The sequence below is a fragment of the Bos taurus genome, chromosome 1, assembly GCF_002263795.3.
Source record: "Bos taurus isolate L1 Dominette 01449 registration number 42190680 breed Hereford chromosome 1, ARS-UCD2.0, whole genome shotgun sequence".
In the NCBI taxonomy this organism is placed as follows: domain Eukaryota; kingdom Metazoa; phylum Chordata; class Mammalia; order Artiodactyla; family Bovidae; genus Bos; species Bos taurus.
This window is the reverse complement of record NC_037328.1, coordinates 133,499,173-133,525,523: the sequence shown is the minus strand read 5'-3', so window position 1 is coordinate 133,525,523 and position 26,351 is coordinate 133,499,173.

Genomic DNA, 26,351 nt, shown 5'->3' with positions numbered 1-26,351 from the left:
AGTGGTTACCCAAAGCACATAACTGGGTTACAGAGCTGAAACCTAACGAAAGCCTTCGCCAGAAACCACTGCCCCATCACCCTACCACACCCTGGCATCTCCTAGTGAGACTGAGGAAAGATGGGGTGTGCTGAGTCAGCCCTAGAAGGTAGGTGTGGTCCCTGCCAAGAGTCTAGGTGGCAGGTGGGTTGTGGCCAGACACGCTGTCAGAGAGGAGCACCAGGAGCAGGGTCAACCGCACCCCTGAGTTCCCACTGTGTGATGTCAGGGTCAGTTTTTCTAGGCTATAATTTCTGCTCCTGCAGAACAAGAAAAAAAAAAGATAGTTTCCAAAAGCCTCACTGTTTATCCTACAAAAAAAGCAATTTCTGATTGCTTTATATGCTTTCTGACGACAGGCCTGATGAGCTCTGGCCTTGGAAAACTCATCTGACTCTGGGCCTGCATCCTCAACTTTGCAGCAGCTCCTCACACGTGCCCTGAGCAGCACCTACTGGGTTCAGAGAGTTGAGCAGGCTCTAAAATCAACAGAAGGCCTGGACCCTGCTCTTGTGGGTTGGAGAGGGGCACGGGTAAGAGACGTATTGTCTAAATGAGAGAAGAATATCTGCTGAAAATGCTACAAAATCACCTGGCAGCTTGTGAACACATTCCAAGTGGTGCCCACAATGCTGAGCTCTGTCCTTCCCAGGACACCTGGGTGATGCTCTATGGAGGAGCTCCGAATCTGCTTTTGAAAGTGAGAACCTGGCTTTCATAAGAACAGGTGGGAGGACATCACAGGTGGGAATGGGAATGAGCCAGATGAAGACAAGACCTGAGCCCTATTCTGGGATGTAACAGAGAGTCTATTCTGGTGCTAGATGTGAGAGAATCTTGATGACACAAGCCTGGCAGGAGGCACATGGGGGAACTGAATGCCGGAGGGAGCCCAGCAGAAAAAGGAACAGACAGCCACGGCAGGTTCTTCAGAGAAGGAATAACTTGGTAAGAATTGCCTAGACAGCAGATTATTTGAGAGTTGTTCATGTCCTAAGTGGGTGACAATCAAAAATGTCTGAGCCAAAACCCATGAATGAATTAGTCACAAGAGAACTATTTGCAACTATGGATGTGTATACTGGACACACCCCATACTTCCTTCCTCTTGCCGATTCCTCCACAGCAACATTTCCAAAAAATGCATTTACATAATACTCATTCCATGGAATAATAATAGGTATTATCAAAAATAAATTTAAAATATTAACAGTAGCAAACTACAAGGCAGACACTATTCTAAGTGATCCACAAACAGCCTTTGTTTAATCCTCTCATCATCCCTTGAGATAGGCCCCATTAACATCCCCATTTCATGAATGAAAAAACCAAAGTGCAGGCAGTAGCATTAGTAACTTGCCCAAGATCACGACGAAGGAGCACAATTTATTCCATGGAGTCTGGTTCCCAGCCCTGTGCTCCTAACCATCAAGATGCACCACCTGTCACAGAAATGTGCACGGGTACCCAACTCATGAGGAGGTTGTGAAGATTAAGGAGATCATTTCAGGACTGCCCCTGGCCCAGGATATGACATACACAGTAATCATGCACAGCTTCATTCCCTCTCTGAGTTAAGGCCATCTGCACACAAACGGGAAGCCCTCAATCAACAGGAAGAGGCAGGGGCTGTGTCTCCTCAGCCTCTAGTGACCCCTCTGGCACCAGCATCCCAGAGGTGCTCTGGGTACTGGTCCACTTTCAGCAGTCCTGAACCTCACACGCCAGATAGGAACTGAGCGTGTGACCTGGTCAGCCAAACAAAGCTTTCTATCTCAAGGCCACAGTGACTGATTCGGAGACAGACCCATGACCCAAACCCAGCCAGTGAGATTCATTTGGAGTTTTGTGTTGAAACTATAGGTCCAAAGTTCTCCTTCTACTGGGCTTAAAGCTGAGAAAGTATAAACCTGGGCATAGCCTCCTAAAAATCTTCAGACACCACCACATGGACAGAGCCTGCAACAGCATGGAAGACAGATCTGGAAGACCAAAAAGGCAGCACCATAAATTCCTAAATACAGCTATACCTGCTGCTGCCGCTAAGTCACTTCAGTCCTGTCCGACTCTGTGCGACTCCATAGACGGCAGCCCACCAGGCTCCCCCATCCCTGGGATTCTCCAGGCAAGAACACTGGAGTGGGTTGCCATGCCCTCTTCCAGGTGATCTTTCAGACCCAGGGATAGAACCCATATCTCCTGTGTCTTCTGCTTCACAGGCAGATTCTTTACTGTTGATGCCACCAGGGAAGCCCAGGTTACTATCCACAGGTAAGTAAAGAAAGAATATTATAAACCTGAAGTTAGCAATTTTCTGATGTGCCTAGTACTCTACCTGAACATACACACACACACACACACACACACACACACACACACACCAGACTCTCTTCCATCCACAAACACCACACACTCTTGTTCCAAATACAAACACACTTCATGCACATACACGCCCAGACCCCCATGTATACACATTCGCACACATTCATTGCATATACATCCACACATACATCACATACACTCGTACCCCACATATACACACACAAACATATACCACTTACACACACACCATACACATACAAAACCAGACCACATGTATACATGCACACACACTCCACACACACATATATACCATATACACACATACGCTATAAACATATACACCCAGACCCCACATACACACACACATACATTCATATACACCCACACCCCACACACACACACACACATACACACATATACCACTTACACATATACCATACACATACAAAACCAGACCAGACATATACATACACACACACTCACACACAGACACTCATATACACCATATACACACAAACAATACACACCCAGAGCCCACATATACATGCACATACATTGCATATACACATGTATAGCACATACACTCACACTTCAAATACACAGATACACCACATACACACATATACTATACATATACACACCCAGACCCCACATATACGCACATGTTCATCACATACACACGTGTATAGCACATATACCCACACTTCGTATATACACACACACTAACATACATACATATACACACATATACTATAGACACACATGCCCAGACCCCACATATACACACACATATACATCACATACACACATGTATAGCACATATACCCACACTTCATACACATACACACACACTAACATACATACATATACGCCACACACACACATATACCATATACATACACACCCAGACCCTACATATACACAAACATACATTGCATGCACAATGTACAGCACACATCCCACAGTTCACATACACACACACATACATGCACATAAACATGCGTGCACAGCTCTGGCCCTGGAGACAGCTAATCAGGACAAGGCCTCTCCAGCTCCATCCTGCTCTGTCTCCTTGCTCCCGTCCACAGCCCACCACTGCAGAGGCAACACAGTGTGCCCACCGCCTCTGCCTACAGCTCTCCCCCCTCACTCCCTGCCTGCCGTGCCTCCCTCTCTCAGCCCCGCAGAACAGCTCTTCTACCTCAGAAAGCTGTCCCTGACTCATCCCACTCTGTCCTGCCAAGTTCCCGTCACCACTTGGCTATTTTGCACTTCCACAGAAGGAATAATTTGCACTTGCACCCTGTATGGTTGATACGTATTTTAACATTATTTTAGCTGCAGCATGTTGAGGGGGGTGAAGAGGCTGGAGGCGGACCAGGCTGGGTTCAAATCCAACTCTACCTTTACACACCATGGGATGCTCAGCAAGTTATTCCTGTGCTCTGACCCTCTGACCCTTGGAGACCTGACCACTTCCCACTCTCCATCCTTCTGAGCTCCCAACCAAGAAAGAGAATGTGTGGAAGCTCTTGTCAAACAGAGTAGAGCTGCCACGTGAATCATGAGGACCAATGAGTGTCTGGCTGTGTGGCAGGACTGTGACCTTCTTGGGATTCTCTCCCAGCCCCTTCACCCTGCCCCTCTCCAAAACTGTACTCTGTTAGATGCATTAAGGAGCCCATCAGGAGGCTGCCTGGTTAAGGGCTGGCTCACCACCATACTCTGTGAGCCTGGAGGGCCCAGGGAGCAGGCACCAGGTAGAGCTGGAAGGCTGAGCTTCCCTCTCAAACTCACTGGGGTTGGGTCCTTGGGGCATGGAAGACACACAAGAACCAGAAAGAGATACTTCTGCCTTCTGCCCATCACCTGCTAGCTCTCCATGAAGAAAGTAGAATTGTCCACATGAAGAGAGAGCACTTGTTCCCCATGACATTGCCTGAAGAGAGGTGTTTACACTGCTGACCAAGGAGATGAAGACACCAGTGATCTACTGGGGTTATTGTGGAAGTGACCAGCAATGCTTTCCCATGGGACAGTGAGCAGAGGACATTTCTTCATCTCCCTTCTGGGAAAGGAACAGACCACCTCCAGGAAGGGTCAGTTGATACCCTGGGCTGGGGGAAAGGGGCCCTGGTTCTCAAGTGTGTCTGCATTCATGGCCATTCACTCACTAGTTCCTGTATCTTTTCACATGATAAATGAGTATCCAGTGCCTACTCTGTGCCAGCATTGTACAAGGAGCTCAGGGGACAAAAAAAAAAAAAAAAAGACTCAGTTCTCTATTCAAAGAAAATCCACATATAGTGAAGGAGGCAGATAATTAAATCAACAACTGTGAAGGGAAGGAATGAGTATTATGTCCAGAAAGTAGGAACCTGGGGAAGGGAGAGGGTGCTACCCTAGCCTCAGGGATTCAGGGCAGGCTTGGGAGGCTTGGGGAGGGAGGGAAGGTTTGAACTGAGCTAGGAGTTGAAGGTATCAAGGGTAGAGTGGAAAAAGATAAAAAATAAATTAAAAGAGAATCCTTCCCTGAGGGAATTCTAATCTAATCTTGCTGAGTAAGAGCTGTGAAATGAGGAAGAGGAGGAGGCCTGACTCCTGAGCAGAGGCAGCGAGGTACAAGACAGCAAAATTAATTGAGGATCCAGCAAGTAGGTTGTGATGCCTGGAGCAAAGGATCCCATGGGAGATGGGAGGAAGGAGGCCAGAGGCCCTACCCCTACCCCGCAGGGCCTTGTGTGCTGAGCTAAGGAGTTTGGGCTTTATCCTGAATGCAAAGAAGGGTGGGCATGAGTGAGCAGATGTAAAATTTCCAAGTAGTGGTTGCTGATAATCAGAGGTGTTATGAGAATTCATCAAAGAGGGAGATAAGAATAGAATGAGATAAATCTGTAAGGTTTTAATAATCTGGGGAAAAGACCCTAAGGAGAACCAACTGATGAAATAAAAACTCATATTTTAAGGCAAGAGAAGAAAAATTTTAACATAACATTTATCACTGCCCATTTGGGCCCCCTCACTTCCCTCTAGTGTGCATTTGCATCTGCATTTACCAGACCTCCCCAAAGGCAGAAATACCTGCTCAACCATAAAGGTAAGTTTTCTTCTTCTGGCACCAAACGTGTAACTTTTCAGAAGGTAACATTCCCTTCTCAATCCTGTAAGGGATCATAATGACCCACCACTCACCTTGTATGTGCAGACACCTTTGGTGAACTATGTGTACAATGCCAATATACAATTTCCTTTAAAGATAGAAATTAGTGCAGAACACGAAGACTTTCCTTATAGCTCAGTTGGTAAAGAATCTGCCTGCAATGCAGAAGACTCGGGTTCAACTCCTGGTTTGGGAAGATCCCCTGGAAAAAGAAATGGCAACCCCACTCCAGTATTCGTGCCTGGAGAATCCCATGGACAGAAGAGCCTAGCTGGCTACATACAGCCCATGGGGTCGCAAAGTGTCGGACATGACTTAGCAACTAAACCACCGCCAGCACCAGTGCAAAACAAACTGAGTCAGACAACCTGGAGAGATACTGGGCCACACCTAGTGGTCGTCCTTAGTTTAAATACTTCCTTCAGTTCAGTTCAGTTCAGTTCAGTCACTCAGTCGTGTCTGACTCTTTGCGACCCCATGAATCGCAGCACACCAGGCCTCCCTTTCCATCATCAACTCCAGGAGTTCACTCAGACTCACGTCCATCGAGTCAGTGATGCCATCCAGCCATCTTATCCTCTGTCGTCCCCTTCTCCTTCTGCCCCCAATCCCTCCCAGCATCAGAGTCTTTTCCAATGAGTTAACTCTTCGCATGAGGTGGCCAAAGTACTGGAGTTTCAGCTTTAGCATCATTCCTTCCAAAGAAATCCCAGGGCTGATCTCCTTGAAAATGGACTGGTTGGATCTCCTTGCAGTCCAAGGGACTCTCAAGAGTCTTCTCCAACACCACAGTTCAAAAGCATCAATTCTTCAGCGCTCAACCTTCTTCACAGTCCAACTCTCACATCCATACATGACCACAGGAAAAACTATAGCCTTGACTAGACAGACCTTTGTTGGCAAAGTAATGTCTCTGCTTTTGAATATGCTATCTAGGTTGGTCATAACTTTCCTTCCAAGGATTAATGTTCCTAGCTATGTTACTTGTATTCTGCCTATTTTATAAGATTGTTTCCTTCTTTAGCAAATGTGTGACTGAGTCTCTGATAAAATTAATGATGACTTGAAGTGATTGACCAAATATATACCCCTGTAAGAACAATGATTGTCATAGTGTAACTCTAGATATGGAAAGAAGCAACAAGAGGGAACCATTTCCTGGACCATCACAGACTAAGACAGCTGGTCCAGAGCCCTTAAGTATTAGTGGCTCAATTGTGTTTGACTCTTTGCAACTCCATGAACTGTAACCCACCAGGGTCCTCTGTCCATGGGATTCTTCAGAGCCCTTGGGCTACTGTTAACAGGCACACTGAGTGGCCTATCCATGTAATGCTCACCTGACCTGGGAATGAGCATTCCCAGCACCGTGGGACAAATTGGTCACAACATGCCTCCCAAACCTTGGTCAAAACTAAGATGGAAAGGAGAGTGATTGTACAATAAGGAACATTGTCCACCATCCAGTTCTACAAGAATCAAGTCACCAGACACTGCAGTTACTGACCCACAACACAGCAGGGCAAAGAGCAAGACATGACACTCAGTGTTCTATGAAAACTGAAAGAACTGGCCCACAGATAGTTCAACATATTCAAGAGGAAGTTTTATGAACCCAGCTTCTTGCAGCTTCCCAGACTCAGGAAGCATTGAAACTGTTAACTAAGAGATCTGGTCCTCGCGGGTCACAGTAACCTTCTACCAAGATGTGTGCTTGACTGCACATCCCCCTTCTCCAAAAGCACATGTACTGGCCTCCCCTCTTCTCCTCAGAACAATCCTCAGAGCTCTCTGAGAGATGTTTCCCAGGTTATAATACTCAGGTCAGCTCAAATAAAATTTTCCATTTCTTTCTTACATTGCACGTGTGCATGCTCAGTCGCTCAGTTGTGTCTGACTCTGACTCCATGGACTATAGCCCACCAGGCTCCTCTGTCCATGGGATTTTCCAGACAAGAATACTGGAGTAGGTTTCCATTTCCTTCTCCAAGGGATCTTCCCAACCCAGGAATCAAACCCAACTCTCTTGTATCTTCTGTATTGGCAGGTGGGTTCCTTACCACTGTGCCACCTGGGAAGCTCTTCTTAGATTGACTATTAATTTTTTTTGTTGACACCACTTCCCTGGTTTCCCTCCCACATCTGAAGCCTTTTCTTCCCTTTCTTTACTTCCTCTCCTGACCTCTAACTGGTGATTTTCTTGGGCTTCAAGTCTGGCCAGTGGTTCTCAAACTACCATTCTGGGACCAACAGCAGGAGCTGGGAACTTGTTGGAAATTTTAAAGTTGTAAGCCCCACCCCAGGCCTACTGAATCAGAAACTCTGGGTGTGGGACCCAGCAACTTGTGTGACCAGCCCTCCATGCAGTTCTAGTGTCATTCAAATTTGAGGACCAATTTATACAACCATGGCTGCACATGACAATCACCTGGGGAACTGTTTAAAAATTATATTGGATTGGCCATAAAGTCCATTCAGGTTTTTCATAACAGTTTATGGAAAAACCCAGATGAACTTTCTGGCCAATCCAAAAATAATCAAGCCTGGGCCACACCACAGACCAATTGAATCACAGCCCAGGGACAGAGGGTTTTAAAGAGCACGAGCATGGAGAGAGAATCACTGACCTAGAGCAGTGCTTCTCTGGCTATAATATGCAGAGAAACCCCCTGGGGCCTTATTTAAATGCAGATTGTGATGCCCCAGGCCTGGGTAGGGCCCAAGATTCCACTTTATCTAATAAGGAGGGGCCAGTAGTGCTAGTGCACAGACCACACTTTGGGGTCTTTAAGGAGGGTTTACCTCCCCAGGCTCTGAACTATCAGCTTCAACTACCACCTGTGTGTTAATAACACCCCCCCCCCAAGCGCACACGCATACACACACACACACATACACACACACACACATCTAGTCCCCGCCAGTCTCGACATCCTAGCCTATAAGAAAGATTTCCAGCCAAGTTCAACACTTTCCAAACTAACCTTGTCCTGTCCACCAAAGCTCTACTTACCCTCTATGGTCACTGTCTCAATGAATCAGTCGGGTCATCGAAACCAGGCAAGACCATGTCCTGAAGCCAAAATAGGGCAAAGTTTTAAGAAGCCATTACCCAAATGCCCAGGCACCTGTCCCATCCCCTTACCTGGAAACTCTAGTCCCTTGCAAAGGACCCCCTCTCTTTTATTTGGGGGGGCTGGTTTAAGAGAGGCTTTGGATGTGCTCTGCTGAGCCCTGGGGTGGAGGGGGGCTCTGCCACTGCTCATGGTGATGACAAGTCAAAAGGTCACAGGTTGGGAGAGCAGAAGGATCCCAGGAGACTTTGGGGGAAGTTGGCAATTACAACTCTCTAACTTAATCATCCTCCATCCTTCCAGAGACTCTCTGGCTCTGTGGGATTTCTGAGGGTGACCTGCAGGGGGCCTCACCAGCCCAGACCCTGGCAATTCTGAGCGAGCAGCAGTGTCAGTTAAGTGGCCCTAGTTCCGGCCAGGACTTCTCAGTGCTCTTTACGCATGTGGTTAAAGGCTCATCCTCAGAGCCTCTTCTTGACTTAGTCTCTGTTCACTTCCTAGGTCTGTTGTAACAAATTACACAAACAGGGTGGCCTAAAACAACACAAATTTATTACCTCACTGTTTTGGAAGCCACAAGTCCAAAACCAAGGTGTCTGCCAGACCACACTTCTCCAAAGGCTGTAGGGGAGAATCCTTGCTTGCTTCTTTCAGCCCTGGTGACTCCTGGGCTTTCTTGGATATGGTGGCTTTACTTCAGCCTCTGTCTCCCTTCTCACACGGCCTTCTTCCCTTGCCTGTCTCTCAAATTTTCCTTTCCTTTCCCTTAGAAAGATGCTGCTGCTGCTGCTGCTAAGTCGCTTCAGTCGTGTCCGACTCTGTGAGACCCCATAGACGGCAGCCCACCAGGCTCCCGCATCCCTGAGATTCTCCAGGCAAGAACACTGGAGTGGGTTGCCATTTCCTTCTCCAATGCATAAAAGTGAAAAGTGAAAGTGAAGTCGCCCAGTCCTGTCCAACTCTTAGCAACCCCATGGACTGCAGCCCACCAGGCTCCTCCATCCATGGGATTTTCCAGGCAAGAGTACTGGAGTGGGTTGCCATTGCCTTCTCTGCCCTTAGAAGGATACCTGTCATTAAATTTAGAGACCACTCTAAACCAAGGATGATTTTGTCTTAAGATTCTTAATTACATCCACAATGACCCTATTTCCATGTCAGGACACATTCATACATTCTAGAGGTCAGGACTTGAACAAATTTTGGGGGGGCACAATTCAACCCTAAGCAGTCTCCATTTTTGTTAAAACATGGTGACCAGAAGAAAGCTCGATACCCCACTTCCCAGACAAGGGTAAAGGGGTCCGCAGGGAGGATCTTCACTTCCTGTGACCTGAATGCTATCTGTTGTTGTTGTTCAGTTGCCCAGTCATGTCCGACTTTCTGCAACCCCATGGACTGCTGCGTGCCAGGCCTCCCGGTCTATCACCATCTCCTGGAGTTTGCCCAAGTTCATGTTCACTGCATTGGTGATGCTATCCAGCCATCTGATTCTCTGACACCCTCTCTCCTTCTGCCCTCAATCTTTCCCAGCATCAGGGACTTTTCCAAGGAGTCATCTATTCCCATCAGATGACCAAAATACTGGAGTTTCAGCTTCAGCATCAGTCCTTCCAGTGAATGTTCAGGGCTGATCTCCCTTAAGACTGACTGGTTTGATCTCCTTGCCATCCAAGGGACTTGCAGGAGTCTTCTCCAGTATCACAGTTCGAAGGCATCAATTCTTTGGCATTCTACCTTCTTTATGATCCAGCTCTCACAACCGTAAAATGACCACTGGGAAGACCATAGCCTTGACTATACGGACCTTTGTCAGTAGAGTAATGTCTCTGCTTTTCAACACACTGTCTAGGTTCATCATTACTTACCTGCCATGAAGCAATCGTCTTCTGATTTCATGGCTGCAGTCACCATCCACAGTGATTTTAGAGCCCAAGAAAAGGAAATCTGTCACTACTTCCATATTTTCCCCTTTTATTTGCCATGAAGTAATGGAGCCAGATTCCATGATCTTAATTCTTTTTAATATTTAGTTTTAGGCCAGCTCTTTCACGCTCCTCCTTCACCTTCATCAAGAGGCTCTTTAGGTCATCTTCACTTTCTGCCATTAGAGTGGTATCATCTGCATATCTGAGGTTGTTGATGTTTCTCCCATCTATCTTGATTCCAGCTTGTAACTCATCCATCCCAGAATTTCTCATGATATGCTCAGTGTATAGGTTAAACAAACAGGGTGACAGCAGACAGCCTTGTTTTACTCCTTTCTCAGTCCTGAACCAATCACTTGTTCCATACAGGGATCTAACTGTATGGAACTGTTGCTTCTTGACTCTCATACAGGCTTCTCAGGAGACAAGTAAGATGGTCTGGTGTTCCCATCTCTCTAAGAGCTTTCCACAGTTTGTCATGATCCACACAGTCAAAAGTTTTAGCATAGTTGATGAAACAGAGAAAGATGTTTTTCTGGAATTCCCTTGCTTTCTCTATAATCCAGCAAATGTTAGCAATTTGATCTCTAATTCCTCTTCCTTTTCTAAACCCAGCTTGGACCTCTGGTAGTTCTTGGTTAGCATAATGCTGAAGCCTAGCATGGAAGATTTTAAGCATAACCTTATTAGCGTGGGAAATTAGTGTGATTGTCCAATGGCTACCACATTCTTTGGTACTACCCTTCTTGGGAACTAGAATGAGGATTGCTCTTTTCCAGTCCTGTGGCCACTGCTGGCTCTTCCATATTTGCTGACATAATGAATGCAAAACCTTGATGGCATCATCCTTTAGGGATTTAGCTATCATATTAACACAGCCTAAATTGTGTCCCCTTGTTCTCACCTTCTGCCACTTCTGACTGATCTTGTTACCAATAAATTGCATTAAGACAAAGTCTTCCCCACCTAGCACTTGTACAATTGAGGCTTTCAAATCTGAATAGAGACGTATGTAAGCTTACATACATCTCTATTAACTTTCATCTTATTGGTTTCAACCAGCATTCTAACCTGTCAAAATCTCTTTGATCCACTGTTGTATTTTTTTTTTTTTTTGGTAGAATTTTCCCTTCCAACTTTCTATTATCTACAAATTTAATAAGCAAGTCTGAGACATGCAACAGGGAAGAAAATCTTGACTCAGGAGTCAGGGAGCTAGACACGAGTCCTAACCTTGGACATGACTATGGGAAAGTCCTGTTACTTCTCTGGATCTCAATAAGATGACCTCTGTAGTCCATACTGGGCTTCCCAGGTGGCTCAGCAGTAAAGCATCAGCCTGCTAATGCAGGAGACACAAGAGACTTGGGTTCAATCCCTGGGTCAGGAAGATCCCCCAGAGGAGGAAATGGCAACCCACTCTAGTATTTCTGACAAATCCCACTGACAGAAGAGCCTGGGGTCAAAAAAAAGTCAGACATGACTTAGCCACTAAACACAAAAATAGTCTCTGCTAGCTCTAAATACTACAACTAGTGAAGCGCTTAAGAGTTCTAGCCCTGGAAGCAAACTTCTGTGGCCCAGCTCTGCCACTTACATGACGTATGACCTTGATACAAACCACATAACCTCCTATGTACAGGTCAGTTCCCTCACCTGTACAATGGGTGATATTATAATATTAGTATATTAGAATTATATAAGTATATAACTATACTATATGAATATATAGTTATATATTATATATAGATATTTTATAATAAATAAGTATAAATATATAGTAATTATAATATACTATATCGTGAGGTTGTTAGAAGTAAATAATGGATTCGTATAAAGTGCTCAGCTCATGGTTGGCATGTAAATAAGTGCTCAGTGCATGTTAGTTTATTCAAGACAGAAAAAGAAGTTAATAGGAAAGGACTAGGATAGAATAAGATAGAATCAAAGACAGAATCCTATAGAAGTTCTCTGGAAATACAATAGCTGATGTCCTGGTTTTGGAGGGATGGTCCTGGTTTACTCCTGTGGTCCCAGTACAATCATACCAGTTCTCTGAGCCAGAAACAGAGGCGTGCTCCCCAGATGCCCACTCACAGAAGGATGTGCTGTCCCCCTGTGAGGAGTATGGTTACTGACAGCCTGCATCTCTTACATCCTCAAGACCACTTCAGCTTTTGAGCCCAAGTCGTCCCAAATGATAACTGAGCCAGGCAGCGGTACAGGACCTAGCCACCTCCACCCCACCCAGAACCCTTCCAATGGTCATTATGTCTCCCTGATGTACTGACAGACTCTGGCAGGTCTGCATGATGGTTTCCCAGCTCCTTCTATCCAATCCTACTTCCTCCTCCTGTCTTCTTTCACAGCTGTTCCTCACCAATAAACGTTTGCCCTCCTAATTCCTTCTCAGTGTCTGCTTCTCAGAGGACCAGCTGAATCTTCCTCTTTCAAAAGTGAGTCCATTTAGATGATGAGTTATATGCTTGCCTTAACTTTGCCTCCATCCTGCTTCAACCATCATGGCTTCTTCAATGATACACTTACACGCAGCATACATTTTATCATCTTAATCACAGATGCAACAGGAGATGGCAAGATCTCTGACTTGCTCAAGACAGAGTAACGTAGGGATGTCATTTCTCCTGATGTAATATTCTTTTCTGGAGAATCCCCATGGACAGAGGAGCCTGGCGGGCTACAGACCATGGGGTCACAAAGAGTCAGGCACAACTGAGTGACTAAGCACACAGCACACATCTCTCTGGAAGATGGAACACCTAGCTCTGGCCAGAACAAGGGTTAATTGACAAAATTCAGTGAGTCCATAATAAGTTCAAATAATCACAACATCCTTCCTAAGTTTTAATCAACCAAACATCTAGGACTTTATTGTAGGATTTTTTTCGGGCTTCTGGATTTGTGACCTTAGTTCACATCCGCCTTCCTCCTAGATGCAGGCTCCCACCACCTCCTTGTCCCCTCAGTCCTCAGTGCAGCTTCATGCCTTCATCTTCAAGGCCCTGCGTTTCCAGCCTGCAGGGAGGACTGCCAGTCCCAAGCCTCTAGACTCACAGTCCATCTCTACAGTCTCTTCCTCAGGTACAGCAGGCCTCCTCTTAAGGAATCATCTCTGCCTCCTTTCCCCTGAGCTCCTGTGGTTCCCCCTCCAACCCATCCTCACAGTCCACCTCCCCCTCCACGTTCCCCCACCCCTCTGATCACCCAGGCTTCTCTCAGGGCCCTCCTCAAGGTCGAGCATCACTCCTCCTCTTGAGGCCTTCTCCTCCCCCACAACAGCCACAGTGATGAAATACAACAGAACCTAGTCCGGCAAACTCCCCAAGCCCTTCTCTTTAGGCTACACATCCTCTGTGTGTGACCACTCCCACCTGTGTTCCTTAGACTCCCAATAGGCTTCTGTCCATCTGGGGCCCTGCCCTCAGAGACCAGACAGTCCGTGGATACAGCTAGCCCCAGTGGAAGAGTGGTCCAGCAGATGGAGGAAGCTTTCCTGCTCCTAAGCTCCCTGTAAGTTCCTTTTCTGGAGGGAGGGTAGTTCTGCAGATGGCTCCTCCAAGACTCTGGGTTTCCCTCTCCATACCCTGGTACTGACCCTTAATGTCGTCCAGTCCCACCGCACCTGGAGCCCAGAGTGATGGCTGGGTGCCCTGGCTGCTTCCTTTTGTATGTTTCTGAGCCATTAGCCAATCACCTCAGGCCAGAGTACAGCAGGAAGAAGGCTAGCTGGGAGTCGAATGCTCTACTTCCTGAGGTGTGAAATGACCTCATGAGCATGGGAGCAGAGATCAAACTCTCCCACTCTCTTTTTGGCAGGTTCTGGCAACTCTTCTCCCAGCCTCATCTACTTTGTCATCTGCAGAAACATTCCAGCCTTTCTAACCTTGTCTCATTCACTTATTGTGTAAGTGTGCAGTGCCCTCCATGTGCCCAGCACAGAAATGGGCATCCAGGCTTCAAGACCCAGAATCTATTCTGTTGACCTCTGAAAGCATCTGGGGTCCTTCTTTCCTCTTTCCAAACCTAAATCACCAAATAGCAAGCCCATTATGAGACATCTCTGAGTAGAACCTGAGAGAACTGTTTTTGAGGCAAGAGGGACCATCACTCTATAGTAATATTCATTCATTTGTTTCGTTCACTCAACAAATATTTATTGGGTGTTTGTTATGTGCCAGTCACTGTGCTGACTGACACCTGGAATGCTGCTGCTAGGTCACTTCAGTCATGTCTGACTCTGTGCAACCCCAGAGATGACAGCCCACCAGGCTCCCCCGTCCCTGGGATTCTCCAGGCAAGAACACTGGAGTGGGTTGCCATTTCCTTCTCCAATGCATGAAAGTGAAAAGTGAATGTGAAGTCGCTCAGTCATGTCCGACTCTTAGCGAGCCCATGGACTGCAGCCTACCAGGCTCCTCAGTCCATAGGATTTTCCAGGCAAGAGTACTGGAGTGGGGTGCCATTGCCTTCTCCACACCTGGAATACTGCCCCATAAAACAAATATCACCCCTCCATAGTCTCAGGTCTGAGAGAGACATTAAACAAATAGATCCATAAATAAGTTTATCATCACAAATGGAGAAAAGCACTTGGAAGGATAATAACAGGTTGAGAGAAAGAGAGAGTAACAGGACTGGCTGGGCAGGGAAGGTCTCTTGCAGTTGAGGTCCAAGGGAGGAGCCGGACTGAGAGGGGCAGGAGCAGGGTGGCCTCTCCCCCTCATCTCTCCCTGCAGCCCTGGCAAAGCTCCCTTCTTCCACAGCACTCAGGACTCAGAGCAGACAGTCTCCTATGGCCACTGCCTGGAGTGTCCCTCCCTCCCCTCAAAGTCCTGATCTCAACCCAGGGGAAACGAATTAGCTTCACACTGGGTTTTATGGCATTACTTATCTTCTACCGAGCTGGTTTATGGTACCCACAGAAGTGTGCTGTCAGGTCCCGGAGAGAGGGCTAAATGCCAGTGGCCCTGCTCCCTGCATCCAGGGACGGCCACCCCGTCTCGGGAGCTGAGCTTCCAGACAGGGACTCTGGAATGGTCACATTAAGAATGATTGCAGCAATAAAGTTCTATTAGCCATCTGGAGCAATGGCGTGCTCTCCAGGGCCGGCACTCAGTAGCTGATGGCTGCCAACAGATGCGGGCAGAGAGGGGCTCCGAGGGACGGGGCGGGTGACTGTCTGGGATGGAGGTCAGTTAGAGGGGGATGCCAGCAGTGGCCAGTCTAAGCAGCAGGGCACCAGAACATTCTGACCAAAACCCCCAAATAAATTGTTTCCATTTTAGATATGATCCTCAAGAAACATTAAGAGTGTTGTTATTTAGAAAACAGCTTGCCTTTCCTTGGATAAATGTGAAAAACACATATGAGATGCCAAGGATAATTAACAGGAAAGCTCCCTCCTCGTCCCCAGGCTGTTCTCTGACTCTCCCACAAGGGCTACATCATTGGGAGTCATTCAAACCCAAATTCAAACTCTGGCAAGGACAGGTAACCAGCTGTGTAACCTTGGGATTTACAAAAAAATCTCTGAGCCTCAGTTTCTCACCTGTAAAATGAATAATACAGTAACCCCTCTCTCCACTGTCATCTGGAGGGAAGAGATGAAGTGCTTGGCCCCACCCGTGCCCCACCAAGGCTCCTTTAATGAGTGTTAATAGTACCAATTATTAGCAGCCCCTTCCAGGGCTAGTCTTGGCCAGAAGTGGATGGTAATGGAGCTGAGGCCAACTGTAGGGGAGAAGCACCATGAGCCCTGGTGTCCCTGTGCCATTTCAGGTCCCTCCATCCCACAGCTATGAGCCCAGTTATTCTTCGGCTATGAGTTTCCATCCCCCATCTTGTGAGAGCGAATTAACAGGAGCACAAACACAGGTGTCATTATGATTTATGGAGTAATTAATAAACAATTAAGGTGTCTTGGAGCACAATTACACATTTTATTTCCGTCGCCTTGCACAGCGATGGCTTGGCTTGCCCATACTCGGCATTGAAGACAGTGCTGGGCTCATGGTGGTGGGTGATCTGGAAGGCTGCATGGGTTTTATGTAAAACCAGTGGGGCAGACACTGCCTGAGAGGCATAATGTCACGCATGTTGCCCTCAAAGCAGCCGGTCCTCAACTAGCCTCATCCATGTCAGGTCTCAGCTTGGCTTCTACATGATCAGGGAGAGGGAAAAGCCTCTGGGAAGATCCAGTGACAGGCTCTGGGGCTGGCCGGGAGATCCCAAGGCACCCAGGCATGCCATCACTGCCTGTCGCTGCTGCAAGTGGACTCTCAAGACCGGCGTGGAGTCAGATCTAACCCACCACCTGTCCATGCCCTGAACAAGGAGAGGCACCACATCCCCTCCTCTCCTGGAGGCAACAGCTTCCCCAGCATCAATATCAACAAAGCTACTCCATTTGCCCCTATTCCAGACAACTTTCTGGGTTCCTTCCACCCCAGGGCAATGCCCTGTGGCCCTGCTCAGCGTGCTCCCATCCTCCCCTGCCCACATCCAGTTCTATCACCAAGTCCTGTCTAGTTACCTTCTAAACATTGCTGGAGCCCACCCCTCCACTCCTCATCTTAACCGACCTCCTCTACTCCCTTTCATAGCTTCCCATTGACCTTAAGAGAAAGACCAAAAGCTGACAGAAAATAGTAAGTCAATCACGCCCTTGCCCATACATTGTCAAAACTGGACAATTCACCCATCCCCTCACCCACAAGGTGACATGGCCCCTGCCCTCCTCTTTGGCCTTACTTTGGCCTTACTTGCTACATCTCCCTCTTGGTCACTCTGTGAGTCAAAATGGACACACTCTCCTGCTAGGCTGACTCAACACTTCTATCTCTTCTGAACTGTTGGGCCAGCAGCTCACTAACCCTCCCCATTCTTACCCTTGCAGCCCGCCCCATCAGCCTCCCTCCTTCCACTAGCCCAGGCTGATGATCTCATAACTCACTCCTTTCACCATCCTGAGTCCAAACCCACCAGTGAGAACCCAGTTTCAGAGTTTCTTTTCCCAAGAAGGTTCCCTCATTGATCTGGCCCATGCTGATCTCTCCTTGACCACCTCCAGTACTCAGTGCCTGCATACAGCATTTTGTTGGTTTGTTTGCTTGCTTTGCTTTGCTTGTTTTGGTTTTTGCTTGCTGTGAGGTAACATGGCGTAGAGGGCAGGGGCAAGCTGCCCTGCCCCTGCCCCTGAGCCTGCTGCCAGACTCAGGCCACCCTAGGTTCAGTCCTGACTCTGCACTTGCTGGCTGTATGACCCTAAGCAAATGACTTAAAGTCTTTGCACCTTTTTCCACATCTGTAAAATGGGGGCCATTGTTCTGAAGAATAAATGGGCAAAAGCGCTTAACATAATACTTGATGTAGGAAATGCTCAACAAGAACTCGACTTTATTATCACACACACACACACTCTCTTTATAATGAGATTCTAAATGCCACAAAGGCAAGGACTCAATCAAATACATTTCACATCTCTACAGAGACAAGCTATCTTTCCGAAACTTCCTCTGGCTCCCATGTTGGCATTCACTCCATCTTTCACTTCAAAGTTTTCTTTTTTTTTCCTTCCACTGAAACTCTGGTCTCAAGTGTTCATCTAGGGCCCATGTCCCAAGCCCCCTGACAACTACACTTCTCTATGGGTCCAGGACAAGCATGGAGGTAAGAACAGAGTTGCCAGGTAGAACACAATGTGTTCACGCAATATTAGTGTGTGTTAGTCGCTCAGTCACGTCAGTCCGACTTTTTGTGATCCCATGGACTGTAGCCTGCCAGGCTCCCCTGTCCATGAGATTCTCCAGGCAAGAATACAGAAGTGGGTTGCCTTTCCCTTCTCCAGGGGATCTTCCTGACCCAGGGATTGAACCTGCGTCTCCCATATTGCAGGTGGATTCTTTACCATCTGAGACACTAAGGGGACATACTTATACTGAAAAAAAAAAAAGTCATTGTTTCAGTTCAGTTGCTCAGTCGTGTCTGACTCTTTGCGACCCCATGAATCGCAGCACGCCAGGCCTCCCTGTCCATCACCAACTCCCGGAGTTTACTGAAACTCATGTCCATCGAGTCAGTGATGCCATCCAGCCATCTCATCCTCTGTCATCCCCTTCTCCTCCTGCCCCCAATCCCTCCCAGCATCAGGGTCTTTTCCAATGAGTCAACTCTTTGCATGAGGTGGCCAAAGTCATTGTTTACATGAATTCAAATTTAACAGGTTGTCTTTTATTTTTATTTGCTAAATCGGTCAACCATAGGTGGGAACTTCTCAGGGACCTCCAGCCACGCAGTGCTGTCTCAATTCTCCCATTGGGAAATTGCACTGCAACCAAATTGGTTTCCCCGGGACCTCTCATACAGACCTGGGGTCATGTTCACTACAGCCAACTTGATTCTTCACTTCCAATGTGAATAAGCATTACATCTCATACAGTGGTTTTCACAGCCTTTCTGACTTTCTCTCCACTCCCATCCCTGCTTTTATCACACTGGGAACACACACGAAGAAAAAATAGATATGATGGATGGGGAGGAAAGAAGTGGCTGCAGTAATCTTTATCTTCCTTTCCAATTTTTGACCTTGCATGTAGAATGTGGGTGGGATGTTCACTGGTACTTTGTGTGTCCACAAATGCCCTGAGAGGTGATAATTACCTTCACTGGGAATCGAATTCTTAGATCATAATTCTTTTCTTTCAATGTGAGTAAATATTGTTCCAGTCTTCTGGCTTCTGTTTGTGAATGAGTCTAAAGTTCTTTCCTTTGGACTGTGATGACCTAGAAGGGTGGCATGGGGGAGGGGAGGGAAGATCAAGAGGGAAAGGATATACATATCCCTGTTGGCTCGGTGGTAAAGAATCCTCTTGCAAAGCAGGAAACTTGGATTTGATCCTTGGGTGGGGAAGATTCTCTGGAGAAGGAAATAGCAACACACTCCAGTATTCTTGCCTGGGAAATCCCATGGACAGAGGAGCCTGGTGGGCTACAATCCATGGGTTGCAAGAGTCCAATATGACTTAATGATTAACTGCACCCCCATACATATAATTATGACTGATTCTCATTGTTATATGGCAGACACCATATAACAGTTTTCCTACAGTTAAAAAATAACAATAAAGTTCTTTGCTTTGGGAAAAAAATAAAGTATGAGTTCAAAATTTTTAAAAAAGTAAAGTTCTTTCCTTTGAAAATAACCCACTTTTTCCATCAACAGCTTGTAAAGTGTTTTTTTATTTTTCTTCGGGGCTCAGTAATGCCCCCTGACGATGTTTTAGGGTACTTCTATTTGCAACTATCCTGGAACCATCTGTGAGCCCTTCCACACTCAAGACCTTGTCTTTTTTCAATCAAGAAATGCTTTTTTCTGTGATTTCTTTTATTATTATTTCTCCATCTACCCTTCTAGAATGCTTGGTTTGTTTGGGTTTTTTTTTTAATATATTCGTTTCTGTATTTCTTAGCTTTTTTGCTCCTGATTTCAACATCTTTGTGGTTTTATTTTGTTTGCGAGCCATTTCTCCCATATTCATCCAGGACATGAATTTGGTTCTCAGCAGTGACCATTCTCTTTTACAGTTTGCCTATAAATTTTTTTAATTCAGCAACTGCTCTTTGTTGTTTTAGAAAATGAATGTTTTCTCTAATTTTCCTCCAGAGTTCTTCTTTCTTTTCTACTGAAGTTCTTGTCTGCCTCATTATTTCGTTCTACCTCAGTAAAAGCCACCTGTTCTAGTTGTTTACTAGATTCCCCTAAGTGGGTGATGAGTTTTCTTCTTCTATTCATTACTGTATGTTTCCTGGACATTCAGACAGCTGGAGCTGTTGAAGGTCTCTGGAGCCAGTGGGCTGGCAGTGAGGGAGCTACCAGATGATGACCAGCTCCCTCTCTGCAGGAAGCAGCCCCGCCCACATGTCTCCTCTTACAGGGTAGAGAGGTGGTCCTCTCCTACCCCACCGCACCAGTCAGCAGGCTCAGGCAGCATTTCTAGCAACCGGTTCAGGAGGTTTCTGCAGGCCCATTGGGCCCTATTAGTTGTTGCACCTTTCAGAGATTTATGAAATCCGTTTTCACTCTGAGAATGGAGAGTCTTCTCTACCCTGGTCACTCTGACTTCATCTGAGCCAAATGCCCAGCACCATATCTGTTTGGGTTCACCAGCGGGCCCACCCAACACTCCACAGGGCTGGGGCTGTCCTCACAAGGGCAGCTTGCCTGCCTTCACTGTAAGCATTACTATTCTAAGACCTCCTCGTCACTGTCCCAGAAGGAACCAGACTTCCTCTGGGATGGCTGAGTGAATAGTTCCTTTAAAGGCAGTTGTGGGAGAGCAGGAAGTGATCTGCATTTGGAATCAAAAGACTCAGGTTTGAGATCCAATGCAAAGCTTTTTGTAAATGTTCAAGTGTGTATGTCATCATGAATTATCTCTGTAATCGTATTTCTGAAGCAGACTCATTCCAAGCCTGGGTCCTGAGCCAGGGCCTCCCAGTGCTCTCCAAGGAGGCAGACATTTTTCTACAGAGAACTCCACTCCAACTCTTTAGGGAAACGGAGCCATGATAAATCAAGACTAAATAACAATAGCAGAGGCTACACCATATTTTCCTAGCATGTTTATGAGGACATCATATGGAACAGAACTAAAGGGCTTACTGAAGTCAGGATATTTTACGTCTATTGCTTTTGCCTTATCTTCCAGACCTGTCATTCTGACATTGGAGGAAATTAAATTGGTCTGATGTGATTGGTCCCCTGCACAATCACGCTGGTTTTCATCCAGTATCCTCTGGTTCTCTGGTATTTGTAAATTAATTATTGAATGATTTGTTGTAATATCTCTCATAGGATAATAGTGCCTGTCACAGCACATGACATTTATAATACGTTTTTGAGTTTCTTGGCAATGTGTGCTAAGTAAATGTGAACTATTATTGGTGGTCTCTATCAAAGGTGTCAGATGATGAGGCATGAGAATGAGTGGACAGGTTGGGCTCTCCCTTTGAGCAGAATATCCCACTCACAGAGAACTTTCTTTGGGAACAGGAACTGTAAAAATTATCCTTATCCTCATCTACTCTGCCTAGGTTAGCCTCTTTCTCTTCTTCCTTCCCTCTTCCACTCACTCCTTTGGTCCACCAGGTAATGCACCTGTCCAGGAAATATTCATTCAGAGTGAACGTACATTAGAACACACCTGATCATTAATCCAGGAAAGATGAGACATTTTTACCTTATACCAAAACCTAGCATCCAATTCAGAGATGCTAGAAACCAAGGTCAGAACCTGAAGTCCCCATTAATAACCACTGACAGCAGTTTGTGGCACTGATTGGGGGTTGTTTTTTGTTGTGTTTTTTGTTTTTGTTTTTTTTTAATAAAAGAAGGAGATAAAAGTCAAGGCAAGTTTCAGTCTCAATGCCCTATGGGCTGGTTGGAGGAGGTCATAGAGTCTCTCAGCATCTCACCTGTCCAAGGAAGGGACTTGACGAGAGGTCTTCAGGGAATCTTTCCAGGGAGTAGTTCTGCTTGATATCAGATTCTTAGAACACAAACATGGAAGATACTATCTTAGACCAAAGGAAAACCAGATTCTCTGAGCACTGACCTAAAAGCCTAATGGCCATGGTGCCTGTGAGAAACCCCATGGATTAATACCAAGCATAACAGCAAGGATTAAACCCACAAAATTTTGAACTAGGCAATGGAGGTCCCTCTGCAATGCAGGAGACCCCAGTTAGATTCCTAGGTTGGGAAGATCCCCTGGAGAAGGGAATAGCTACCCACTCCAGTAGTCTGGCCTGGAGAAATACAGTCCATGGGGTCACAAAAAGTTGGACACAAGTGTGCAACTTTCACTTTCAGTGGAGGTCTTTGGTACTGCTGCTCCCTGCCATGTCCATCCTTCAGTGGTTCTCTCCTTCCTTCTCACTTTAGGCTCTTGATGCCTTTCTATTACTGATGGCCCATCAGTTCAGTTCAGTCGCTCAGTCATGTCCAACTCTTTGCAACCCCATGGACTGCAGCACACCAGGCTTCCGTGTCCATCACCAACTCCTGAAGCTTGCTCAAACTCATGTCCATCGAGTCAGTGATGTCATCTAACCATCTCATCCTCTGTTGTCCCCTTCTCCTTCTGCCTTCAATCTTTCCCAACATTAGGGTCTTTTCCAGTGACTCAGTTCTTCGAATCAGGTGGCCAAAGTATCGGCTTCAGCATCAGTCCTTCCAATGAATATTCAGGACAAATTTCCTTTAGGATTGACTGGTTTGATCTCTTTGCAGTCCAAGAGATTCTCAAGAGTCTTCTCCAACATCACAATTCAAAAGCATCAATTCTTTGGCACTCAATTTTCTTTATAGTCCAACTCTCATATCCATACATGACTACTTGAAAAACCATAGCTTTGACTAGATGGACCTTTATCGGCAAACTAATGTCTCTACTTTTTAATATGGTGTCTAGGATGGTCATAGCTTTTCTTCCAAGGAGCAAGCATCTTTTAATTTCATGGCTGAAGTCACCATTTCCAGTAATTTTGGATCCTCCCAAAAAAAGTCTCTCACTGTTTCCATTGTCTCCCCATCTATTTGCCATGAAGTGATGGGACCAGATGCCATGATCTTAGTTTTCTGAATGTTGAGTTTTAAGCCAACATTTTCACTCTCCTCTTTCACTTTCATCATGAGGCTCTTTAGTTCTTTCTTACTTTCTGCCATAAGGGTGGTATCCTCTGTGTATCTGAGGTTATTGACATTCTCCCAGCAATCTTGATTCCAGCTTGTGCTTCATCCAGCATGACATTTCACATGATGTGCTCTACTTATAAGTTAAATAATCAGGGTGACAAAATACAGCCTTGACATACTCCTTTCCCGATTTGGAACCAGTCTGTTGTTCCATGTCCAGTTCTAACTGTTGCTTCTTGACCTTCATACAGATTTCTCAGGAGGCAGGTCAGGTGATCTTGTATTCCTATCTCTTAAAGAATTTTCCACAGTTTGTTGTGATCCACACAGTCAAAGGCTTTGGCAAAGTCAATGTTTTTCTGGAACTTTCTTGCTTTTTCGATGATCCAACAGATGTTGGCAATTTGATCTCTGGTGCCTCTGCCTTTTCTAAATTCAGCTTGAACATCTGGAAGCTCACGGTTCACGCAAAAACTCCCAAATAAGTTAGTCTTCTCCAGGCAATGTTCACTGCTCACATATTTCACAATCCCCCTCCAGCCAGCAAACTAACCTATCCCTCTAGCACTATCAGAAGATCTGCTTGGTGATTCAGATTCATCAGGAATACAAAGCTGGAAATATATATGGCCAATAACAGTTTATTGCTTTATATTCTAACTGAGAAACCTTGGGACGTTACAAACAGAGGTCATTTTAGCTATGTGGCAGGAAAATGGTTTGGTGTTTCTCTAAGCACTCAAAGCTCACCAGACCAACTGTAAGGCACCTATTTTAACTAACAGCTCATCCTCCCACCAATGGAAGAGGGGTGGGATGGGATTAAAAAGAGGTTCAAATCTGAAAACTTGTCACATTGGAAGTGAGAAAATGCCTAGTTCCTATTTGCATTCTGGGTCCCCTGTTCCAGGGAGCTGCAAGGTGGCATGATGGCACAAGCCCAAGCTGAACAGGAGGAACCCCGGGTTCTAATTCAATTGCTGCCACCGATGCCCTGAGTGACTCCAGACAAGCATCTTTTCTCAGAGCCTGGAGTTTCTGTTGTCGATCCTGGGAGCGAACCAGGGGGTCTCTTAACTCTTACAAGTTGTGGTTCTAACCTTCACTTATCTGTTCCCACGTGAAAAGATTATACTGTCGATTGTCATCAAAGCGCTGCAGGCCTGGGGGCACTCTGTTAGCAGTCACTGTTCCGGCTGACTGAGCTTGATGTCTGTCACTCCAGATTTTCCCTTGTCCTTTCTATCAAAAAGATACATCCTGGTCTTTAAAAGTTGGCTCCTGCCAGATTAACTCACTTCCAAGCAGCAGGCCAGCCTTTCTCCCCCAACAGCACTTTGAAATGTAAAATAAAGGTTTGTTTTTTTGTTTTTTTCACCACCGACCTACATTTGGAGGCGTGGAGCCTGACTGTTATGGTTGGAGATGTGCTGTGCATGCTTAATGGCCTCAGCATTCCCACCAGCAGAGGTGTCACCTTCACAACCCAAATCCAGCTGGAACTTGCAAGCTAATCAGAAGGACAATATTCCTGTGCACACAGAAGGTCCAAGCCCCAGAGTCTCCCTGTCCCAGACCCTCTGGGCCATAAAGCTACCAATACAGTTCAACCAAACATATGCCAGTCACAGCCTCAAGGATGCCACAGTGGGACTTCCCTGGTGGCTCAGTGGTAAAGAGTCCTACCAATGCAGGGGACACATGTTCAGTCCCTGGTCCGGAAAGATCTCACATGCTGCAGGGCAACTAAACCCATGTGCCACTACTACGAAGCCTGTGTTCTAGGGCCTGAGAGCTGCAACTACTGAGCCCACGAGCCACAACCACTAAAGCCCGTGTACGTAGAACCTGTGCTCCGCAGCAAGAGAAGCCACCACAATAAGAAGCCCATGCACCACAACAAACAGTAGCCCTGCTTACCGCAACTAGAGAATGCCTTCACGCAGTAGTGGAGACCCAGTGCTTCCAAAAAAACCCACCCACACACACAAAGAGTGGCACAGTGAAGGTTGTGGCCAGAAATTCTTCACAGAAAGGAACCTGCTGAGGAGTCAGAAATTTTTGGTTCAGTGTGAGTCTGTCTGTCTAGTGACTTAACCTCTCTGTGCTTCAGATTCATTCTCTGTGAAACAGGAGTACCAACACCTGCCTTGTCTTTTGCAAGAATCAACTAAGGTAAAAAAAAAAAAAAAAGAATCAACTAAGGTGACAGATGCAAAATAAAACACCTTGTAAACCAAGGCTCTTTGGGGAGGGCAGCATCATAATTGTCAGAGAATTGTCTCTAAACAGACATGCCAAAATCACTTCCTCACCCTGACTGTATGTATTCTGGAAAGGTCCACAGAAGATTCCCTGTTCCATGCTGTCCAGTCCTACTTGGCTGGGCTCTAACCTCAGACTCTGGACTCCTGACTGCTGTTCACGTTGACTAATAAATCCCCGGCCCGATCATGGTCACCTGCATTCACATGTGCATCAACCCAACACAAGGCCTTAGCAGCCATCACATCTATCCAGTGATGTCTTTAAACACCTTCTCAGATACATGTCCCTTAAACACGAATGACTCTGATGGTGATAGGTCACTAATACCATACAAACCATGCATACATGTACACTATCTTTTGACAGTTTTTGAAAATGGCCCCAAATCTTTGACATTTCTCCCATTAAAAATTAGAGTCAGTCACCTCCACATAATCTGCACAAATGTATGAGTGCTTCAGCCAGCAGGGTATGGTACAAGTGGTGCTCTATGACTCCCAGCTTAGGTCAGAAAAGGCCATACAACTTCAACTTGGATCTCTTGGAACACTCACTCTGGGGGAAGCCAGAAACCACTCAAGAAGTGAGAGGTTTAAAAGACACATCTCCTTTGACCTCTCAACTGCAATTTAGAAGTCTGCTCTAGACTGATTACAAGTATACACAAGAAATTATCTGAATCAGTCGTATGGATGTTCATTCTTGCTACCTAAAATAGCAAAACATTGGTAATAACCTGAATATTCCACTGAAATATGGTTACATAAGTTTAACATATTCACACAAGAAAATACTGTACACCTGTTTAAAATTATGTTTTTGAAGTATATTTGATGATAAAACAC